This window comes from Crassostrea angulata, chromosome 3, assembly GCF_025612915.1.
Source record: "Crassostrea angulata isolate pt1a10 chromosome 3, ASM2561291v2, whole genome shotgun sequence".
Classification (NCBI taxonomy): Eukaryota; Metazoa; Mollusca; class Bivalvia; order Ostreida; family Ostreidae; genus Magallana; species Magallana angulata.
The window spans coordinates 43,770,440-43,780,371 of record NC_069113.1 but is presented as its reverse complement, the minus strand read 5'-3'; the positions used below and the strand labels follow the sequence as shown (position 1 = coordinate 43,780,371).

Genomic DNA, 9,932 nt, shown 5'->3' with positions numbered 1-9,932 from the left:
ATACATTCGTTGTACAAACGGGTTTTTTTTTCATTAAGATCAATGTGAAAAATGAAAACGCACAGTAATTGCACAGACGCACAGATTATGAATTCAAAATGCGTCATATTTTCCCTATTTTCGCAAATTTTGTGACACGTAAAAAAAATATACGGTATGTGATGATCAAGATCCAGTGTTACCTACCGACGAAACAAAATTTGTCCAGTCAGATACATTCGTTGTACAAACGGGTTTTTTTTCATTAAGATCAATGTGAAAAATGAAAACGCACAGTAATTGCACAGACGCACAGATTATGAATACCTCATTGTCATTTAAGAATTCTGAATAAGAACATATGTATTTTGACATCTCTCGGAACTGACTATTGGCAAAAAAAACACTTTCAAAATTTTATGAAATCATTATTTTAATTGTAAACTTCTAATTACATAATTCTGGTTTTGAAAACAGTTTTTGATTATTAGAATTTGGTTTTAAAAATCATGCAAACAAACAATCTGTAGCATTACAAATGTAGCTTTTGAACACGAATTTTAAATACTCTTTATTTAGAATAATAATAAGGCCTATCTAATATTGTTTCCCCTGGTTTTATCTATTGCAGGTCAGTGAAAAGGCGAAATTTAGGATTCCTCATTTTTCTTTAAATGTTTCCTTAAGATATACCTTTATTATGTTTCACTTTAAAAAGGACTGTTTTATGTTTGTACAGTCTTCCCCCAATATTTCATAAAAATCCGGATGCTTCCTTTATAATTCTGTACATTTTACGGTCGATATCAAAAATTAATTAATAGTGCGTGTGCATGAATTTTGATCTAAATATTCTAAATGTATACATTATATGATACCTGGCCGGGAACATCAAATGGTTTTCAATTTGCTGTGATAAACTTGACTTTCTTTGTGATTATCATAAAATGACCGTATCAAAGTGTACAGGTCTTTGTATGGGGTGATAATCCAGGAATATCCCACGTGAAATCACGTGTAACAGAGGTGACGTCATCCCATTTCGCTGATTGACGGGAGGACGTGTGTACAGTAGTAGTCGTGGAAAAACATAGAGGTACGGCTGTTTGGTAAGATAACCTACCCACCCACCATTGTGAGTTAGATTCTTTACCTTAGTTCTTATAGTCGACACTTTACCATCCAATGCTTTATAAAGGAACTGTGATTGAAATGTGATTTTTACATGTGATATGAGAAGATTTTTACTGGTTTTGAAAAAAATCGTTAATTTTTAATAATTTCAGAGAATTGACTGTCTCTTTTATTCCTTTTTTTAAGTTTCTTTTATTACCCTTTTTTACAAACATGTTCTTGTAGAACATGCTAAAAACGAAGTACCAGGGAATGGTGATTTTGCTACGTTATAAACCTCATTTCTTACATCCGTAAGCTTCACAATATCTTGAAAACCCTCGTGGAATAAATATCATTTTACTGTAAGCGTCAATTCATCATAAACACTCGCTATACGCATGTTTAACTGTACTTAAAGTTTCGTTTTCGCATTTAGAATTCCATGAAACCTGATTAATACGATCGGTGAGGATGGTTTGTACGAAGTTTGGTTGAAATGGGTATAGTGGCTCAGGCGAAGATGATTGTGACGCCGACAACCTCATATAGACAATAAGTAGTTTGATCAGAAAGGCTGGCTTGAGTCTTTTGCCCAGGTGAGCTCAAAAAGCGAATGAAACGTAGGAATAATAATTCTACTCTGCCTGCACACTTCGTATAATCCTTCATTAAAGGGACATCTACATTGATACTGATATTGTGTGAGTTTTACTAATTAAGCCTATTTTGTTGACATTATTATTTATGAATATATTGAATCAGTTTATCATGTTTGCCATGAGTCATTTTGTCAAAGAAATGATAATTTCTGTAATTTGCATTATTTGTAACCAAATTTAAGACTTGAGCTTTGTTTACATAACAATGATTTGTTACCTCTGTATCTCATTTGTAACTTGATTTCTAACATTCAAATTTTTTGTCAATCATTTAAAACGCACAAACTAACAATTTTAAACATAAAAAATAGAATTTTGATACCAATTCGTGTCTATGTCCCTTTAATCGTTATGCCCTGATTCCTATGATTTAAATGGAAAGTCTATCGAGTGTTGGTACATAACAAGGGGACGTGTGCACGGCGAATCGCAATTTTTTTAAGAACTAGTGCACTTAAGCTATAGAGAATGGACCCTTTTTGAGTGTCTTTTTTTTGTAGAAAATATCAACAAATTGTGTTTTTCGTAATATTTAATCAATGATGGATACTTCTGATTTACATGCACGCTTAACTTTACCAAATTATTAATATTAGCATACAATTTAAACAATTTAGGATTGTTCATTGGCTACAGACAATCTAAATCAGACAGAGACAGGATGAGACATTGAAATCGACACTATTCCGTTGGTCGATCGATTGGCGCGTTTGCTGAACTATACTTTATGCGAAATATTATGTCGGGGAAAATAATCGATTAAATTTGAAGTTTTATATTACTATAGTGATCAAACAAACATTCCTGATATACCTAGTCGATGGAAAACGATTTAAAACGTGACAGCGTTTTACAGTGAGCACATTAAAAATTTTGACAAAGTGTACCTTAATGGAACCCACGTGACTATTTTAAATGATTTATTCCATACACTTGGGTTTAAACATGGGTCATACAGGCATATGTAATAGCTCAAGCTTGCTATAGGTAAAACCTTGAAATTTTCATACATTTTTTATATCTGAAGTACCAGCCTAATGTTGTACAAACTTCTTATTTTCACATGAGTTTTCTAAAGATATAATGCGTCATTTTTCTTTTCGACAAGTTTGTACACGGTTAGGCTGACAGTAAGCAAAGGCATATATTTACATTTTCCTGTGTCTTTGCCTGTGATAACACTACGTATCAATTTTGTACTATATAACTCATAAAGCCAAATTGAGGCGCCAGCGGGGTTCGCTTATTTATATTTGAATATTTAATCGTAAGATGGTTTAAAATTATATAAATATAAGTTATAAGGAATCATTCTTTGAATATTATGAGGTGATAATATCGGTCGGGGCGTGATCAAATCTATCATAAAGCCCGAAGGGCTTTGTTGGATTTGATCACGCCCCGACCAAAATTATCACCTCATAATACTCATAGAACGATCCCTTATTCCTTATTGAAATGAATGCCCGTCCTCGTTTTACTGTATAAAATCACGAATGTCGGCTGACCCTTATTATGTTGAAAAGTTTCGTGCTTTTAAATTTACGTACACTAAATTCAGTGCTAAAACATGTTGATTCTTATGGTTTAAATTATTCATGTATATGAATCATTTAATGTTTACTCTCAACAACACAATGACTACGATGTATTATTATGCCTCCTCTCGGTTTGTCGCAATGTATTCAATACTCATTTTCGCATAGTATACAAAGGGTTTATATAGCTTAAGCATACTATGCCGAAAAAGAGTACGGCACATTTTTTCAACGGAAATATTGCAACCGCTGTCAGCGGGTTTCGAACTCTTGACCCTAAAATCATTTCGTCTTTTCTAAATGACGCTTGTTAAGAATGTACAATAAAAATATTCAATGAGATTTTGTCTGCTAAACATTTTGAGTTTTCTCGGTAAGGTGAAATGTCTCTCATTTTTAATGAATTCAAATGCGTCATTTTTTAATGAATCAATCAAATCAATTGACTAATTTGAGAGACCAAACGCTAGTTTTTCCGGTGATAATTTTTCGGTGTCAGAATGTACAACACTGGTTATAATAAAATCAATAGTGTTGTGTTCTGCGTGCACTATGCCTAATAAATTAGTAGTCAGGGTTTGAAACATAGTGCACACTAGCCTCCGGTTCATGTATCAAACCCTGACTACTATTTAGGCATTGTACACGCACATCACAACACTATTATATACTCAGTCCTACAGTGAGAAACATAGATAGATAGATAGATAGATAGATAGATAGATAGATAGATAGATAGATAGATAGATAGATAGATAGATAGATAGATAGATAGATATAACTTTTAAAAAAGATACAATTTTTTTAATCTAAAAAAATAAAGAATTGTAAAATAATTCTTAACGATTTGATTAGAAGACGCAGTGAATGCTTGTGGCAAAAATCAACATTTCTCCCTCCTATATTCTAAGCAGTCGCTAATCTATCTGGGGCCTAGCTCAAGGGAGCTATTCAATAAATACAAAAGACTTTTTCAAGATCAATGGTATTGAAATAAATAGATAATTAGTTGTTTTTAAATCTTACTGCGAATATAAATCTAACACCACATTTGAGTATTTTCCAGAATGAGATTATTGATTTAATGTTTTCTGGCATTATATGCTTATAAAGTGTTGAATACAACTTCGTAGACTTCTAGATTCTTGATAGACTGTAATCAAAATTTAGTTTTTACTGTGGAATCTGTGGGGCTGAATATCAAAATTTGTTTAACTAAACGATGAGCGTCTGAGAAAATAAATACACATGTGATCTTGTAGTTGTTAAAGAACATAGATACATGTAATATGTTCCTAAACATATGCCTTACTAGCATAGGAAATTTAAATGTAGGTTTTGGTTTGTAATAATCCGTACAAGAAAGACAATTTTTTGCTGATTTATATCTTCAAAAAAATCTAGGTCAATAAACAACGATCAGCTAATTGTTCATGTGGTAGAATCATACATGCTTAGTTAATGGTACTTATATAGTGTTCAAAAGATTAAATATACTTTCAAAAAGGTGTGTGTATTGTTTGGAATACGGTTTTACAGGTTTTGGGGGTTTTTTTTGGTTTTTTTAATTTATTTATTTACAAGAACAAACAAAGTATACAATAACTTCAAGCAAAAAATCTAATTAGCTATCTACAAGGCAGCACATTGTCTTACCTAAATTACTATGGTTATTATTTTTGTCATCTAATTTTATATTGCTTATGAAAAAAATACTTTTAAAGAGTATTTAGAGTTGTAGAGATTCCACAGATAATGTTTGAGTGTAGTACACATGTATATACAAATAGCATAGGTTCACAAAGCAAGTAAAAAAAATGGTGTACACATAAGGCTAAATAAGCAATGTATAGAGATTTAAATAAATGTACAAGTAATATCTTGCCTAACCCGGTAGAAACCATTATCAATCACACAGTCCCCGGGTGTAAAGATACATAGGCAGACCCTATGTATTCATAGTATATAACAGTCTACTATATTACAATTGCACACTATATATTATTAAGTTATAAAAACCAAGGAAAAAAGGGTTTGCTGTCTTAATTAGGAGGTTCTTTCTTGTTTTACAGTCCATATCCCCCCTTTTATGACAGCTCTACTGGAAGACAGGTCTCTTCTCAGTAGTTTTAGGATAACAGAATATTTTACATTATAATGATAAGACATATCACATCATATTCGACAGATTTTCAAAAAACTTGCATTCAGCATTTGCAGTTAAAAAACGTAAAACTGAGGCATAAAAACAAGTGGATTTTTTAACATGATTATATATATTACATTCAGTTTCATTCATAGAATCCAATCTACAAAGCATTTTTTGTTTGTAAATTCTATAAGCTACATAAGGGATAAGTAAATTTAGAGATTTAGTTTTATCGCTTTTTTCATAAAAGAAACCAACAATATGTTTCCATTGTATTTTGAATGACAGTAAATTACTGACAGTATTCCATATGTTTTTAACATTGTTACATTCAAAAAGCAAATGTTTAATATTTTCTATTTGTTTACAGTGTACACATTGATTTGATATATCTTTTTTCCATTTACTCACATATACATTATTACACAATATATTATTTTAAAGCTTGTAACTGAATTCGGCTACATGTTTATCTTTTATATCTTTAATCTTGCATTCATAAATATTTTTCTAAATCTTCTCATCATATATTTCAAGTTCTTTACGCAGTATTGATTGAAAACAAGGTTTACAAAACTTTTTTTCAATGAGATTTTTATAGAAAAAATTACTAGATTTACCAGTCAAGTTGTAATATCCCAGAGGGAAGTTGAAACTCATTACGCTTTGTATGTTTATAAAGTTTACATTGCTGAATGAGTAAAGTCTTCGAATTGATTTAGTTATTTGAAAAAGAATTTTGTATTCACATAACCAGTTAGATTTATTAATAATATTTGCATAATGCTCTAATCGTCTGAAGTTACCCTTACCGTCAAACAAGTCTTTAATGTATAGTATTCCTGATTTAATCCAGTTTTCGAAGAAAACGGAGTTTCCCTTATATACTAAATTACAATTATTCCATATTGGTTGTTATAAAATATCATCAGGTGATCTTTTTTCAAAGTGCAGTTCACGTTTACATTCATTAAAACAACAAAATATTTCTTTGTAGAATAGGGGTAATTTTATGCTATCTAAGGTCTCTGTTTAGAGTTTTGATACACTTTACATCCTGTTAATACAGATTTTAAATAATTTTTCTTGCATCATGTATGCAATAATATTTTAATGTTATAAATCTTTCTACGTTGGCAAAAAGATTACACAGTTTTAGCAGATATGGATCACACCACTTTCTAACAAGATTTTGATAATTGATTGCTAAAAAGGTATCAACACGGCAACATTAACAATCTAATTATGGGTCTTAACATACAAAAGTCGCAATTTAATTACACAGCGGAGCAAAACATAGATAAACTTGTTAATGAACGTAGCAATTCAGTTAGTTGTTAAAGGGACATAGCACGATTTTGATCAAATTCTATTTTTATGTTTTTATTATTTACAATGCTTAAGAAATGCATTTCTACTAATAAAGTAAAATTTGAGAGACATTTGTAGAGTTATAAGCTAGATACGGGGCTCACAATTCTTTGTCATGTAAACAAGGCTCGTGCCTTGTTTTTGTTTACATAGGTTCAATATACCAGTAAAAATCTTTTTCTTTTTTATTTAATTATCTTTTTATTTATTTTAAGCATAAATAAACAGTTCCTAACGTTTACAACATTCGTTTAGGTTTAAAACTGAAATTTTTACTTCAACGTTCAAAATGTAAACAAACGCTTTGTTTACATAGCGAAGAATTTCAGGGTCTGTTTCTCGCTTATAACTCAACAAATGACAATCAAATTTTGGTTTCCTATATAAAATGCCTTTTTGAAGCATTGTAAATATTAAAATCGGAAAAATAATTTTTGACCAAAATCGTGACCATGCCCCTTTAAATTTAACAAAGTCTTATTCCATTCAAAGCTGTATTTCGCAAGCATGATATATAATATAGATCACACCACTTTCTTATACATGTAAGCTTTTGATAACAAACTGCAGAGAAAAGTCTCAACACGGCAACATAAACACTGACAGGAGAAATTGTGTATTATTATCATAGGACTTAACATAAAACAGTCACAACTAAACTACAGAGTAGAACATGGGTTAAACTTGTGAAAAAATGTCACAATTCAGTTTGTTCACCAATATAATGATACATGTATATTGTTAAGTTTAACAGTCTGATTCAGATTATAGCGGTCATTTCGCCAAAAATTGTTAATAGTGTCGTCTTCGTTTTCTGAAGAACTGGTCTGGGCAAAAATCGTATGGGCATTCTTTCAAAATTTGTTCAATGAAACGGAACAGCTATCATCAATATTGTTATCAGAATAGTTTTTCGAAGAACTCCATATTCATTTGTAGCCCCAATGTTGCTTAAACCTGTATATAAAAAAAAATATTTAATGAAAAGAATTGACATTAATTTAATTTTGCATTCGCATACCTCAGTATAAATCTAGGAATATAGAATACCTTTGTATTTGTCTTTGGATTCTAAAAATACCATTCCCATTCCATTTGTGTTGTGAAGGTCGATGTGACAATGGAAAAACCAGGCACCAGGATTGTCAGCTTTAAAACGAATAATAACATACCCACCAGTGGGAACGATAATCGTGTCTTTCTCAGGAGGATAATCCAACTGAAGACCAGGAATATTGTTATCTGTCCAACTACTGTTAGCCCATCGAGCCTCATTGCAGTAGCTTTTGTTACCTAGACATTCAATATCAGTGGATGACAGCAAAAATTTCCCTGTTGATTCATCATAGGTTCCAAATCCCATTTTCACAACATAAAAATAATGACCGTGTAGATGAACAGGGTGTGACCACCCCCTTCCAATGCCTAGATTAGTTAAGACAAACTGATAAACCCTGTCAGAAGACAATTCAACATTGTAAGTGCAGTTACATATTTTGTCCTGTCCACATTCACTAGTTTTACAGGGCGTAGTTAGTGCCGCTTCGTTTGTCAGGATCGGATAGGTAGGAGATATAAATTGATGTCCATTGACTGAGCCTGGTGTGTTTCCTGGCTCTCCAGGAAATGCAAAATTAAAGAAAAGTGTTTCATCGGCAGTGACAACTTCCTTAAACTTCGACAAATATTCGTTGCTGTTTGCTTGGTCAAATGCTAAACATTTTAGATTAGTGGTTTTTGGATAATAAAGGTATGGGCAGTTAAATATCATGCATGGCTTATTAGATGTACAATGACCCTGACCATTATTATTTCTATCCTTTGTGGTTTTTGTATCCCCTTTATACCGAATTAACGCTTCTGCTGCATGATATTCTGGAGGATTTTTCGTTCTAAGGTCTTCAATACTTTCGGCTACTAGAAGATAAATATCTGGATCCTGATTTGCAAATAATGTAAAGTCGTACCTCTCTCCGGGATGAATGATGAAGGATTCCACTATCAGATCTCTGCTTTCACTCCCAGTGCCACGAGCTATTTCAAAACCGTCTGACGCACGGATATTCAGTTCGTGATGACCTTGAACATAAACTCGAAATGGATACAAGGTGGCTGCACTGATAACACGAAACCGATATGACCTTCCATGTTCTACTTCAAACATTTCAAGGGGCGCTCCATTGTGTTTTAACGCATTGTAAAATCGTCCTTTTCCATTAATTAAACCAGAATGCATATGAAATCTGCTAAAATTTGCGCCATCAATAGACTTGGTTGGTTCAATGTATGCTTTATTATCTTGATTATAGACACCGTTAATCATCCGCTGATACAAGGCCTCTGGTTCATCATCATGGTTCCAATCCTGAATAATTACAGTGAATCCGACCTGAGGCTGTGAGTAGAACTTGTATCTTGGATATATTATGAGTCCTCCATATAGTCCCATGCTACGTTGGTCTCCGATATGTGCATGGTAAAAACTAGTTCCATGTGGTTGAGCAGTAAATTTGTATGCATAGGTTCCTCCAGGCAGGATAGGACTCTGGCTAATGAAAGCCACACCATCAGATCCTGGAGTTCCTTTTTGATGCATGCCATGCCAATGAATCGTAGTGGAATCTGTGTGCATTAAATTTCGAACATGTATGGTCATTTTTTGATTTTCGTATGCAACAATTTCAGGACCAGGAAACTTTCCATTGATGGCTATAACAAGGCGAGATCCATATCCGTCACACGTTATAACCTGTGACATCTTCTCATCAGGCAGTATACTTGAAGTATTATACAAACGAAGACGCCCGTTGGTAGGCAGAACTAGTAAGGGAGGATTTGTTGTCATCATGGTAAGCCTGTGCTCAACAGTAAGCGAACATTCACACGTTTCATCGTTCTCTCCGCATGTTCCGGGTTTGCAAGTTGGTCCATTTTCTGGACTGAGCCACCAGCCTTGTGGTGTACTCTTTTTCACAAAAAGAAGACAAAACAGAAACCTTAACCTGAAACAGGGTCCAAAATACATCGTATAAACATCCGCAATTGAATTGTATTTAACAGAAAAGAATGTGCGGAAACTGCCTGTTATTTTGAAATACACTAAATTGTATTTTTCTTGCT

At 32.7% G+C, this 9,932-nt stretch overlaps 1 pseudogene; it reads right to left on the bottom strand.

The window, feature by feature from the left end:
- Positions 1 to 4,524: 4,524 nt before the first annotated feature.
- On the bottom strand, positions 4,525 to 9,529 carry LOC128175272 (uncharacterized; annotated as a pseudogene).
- Between the last annotated feature and the right edge of the window lie 403 nt (positions 9,530 to 9,932).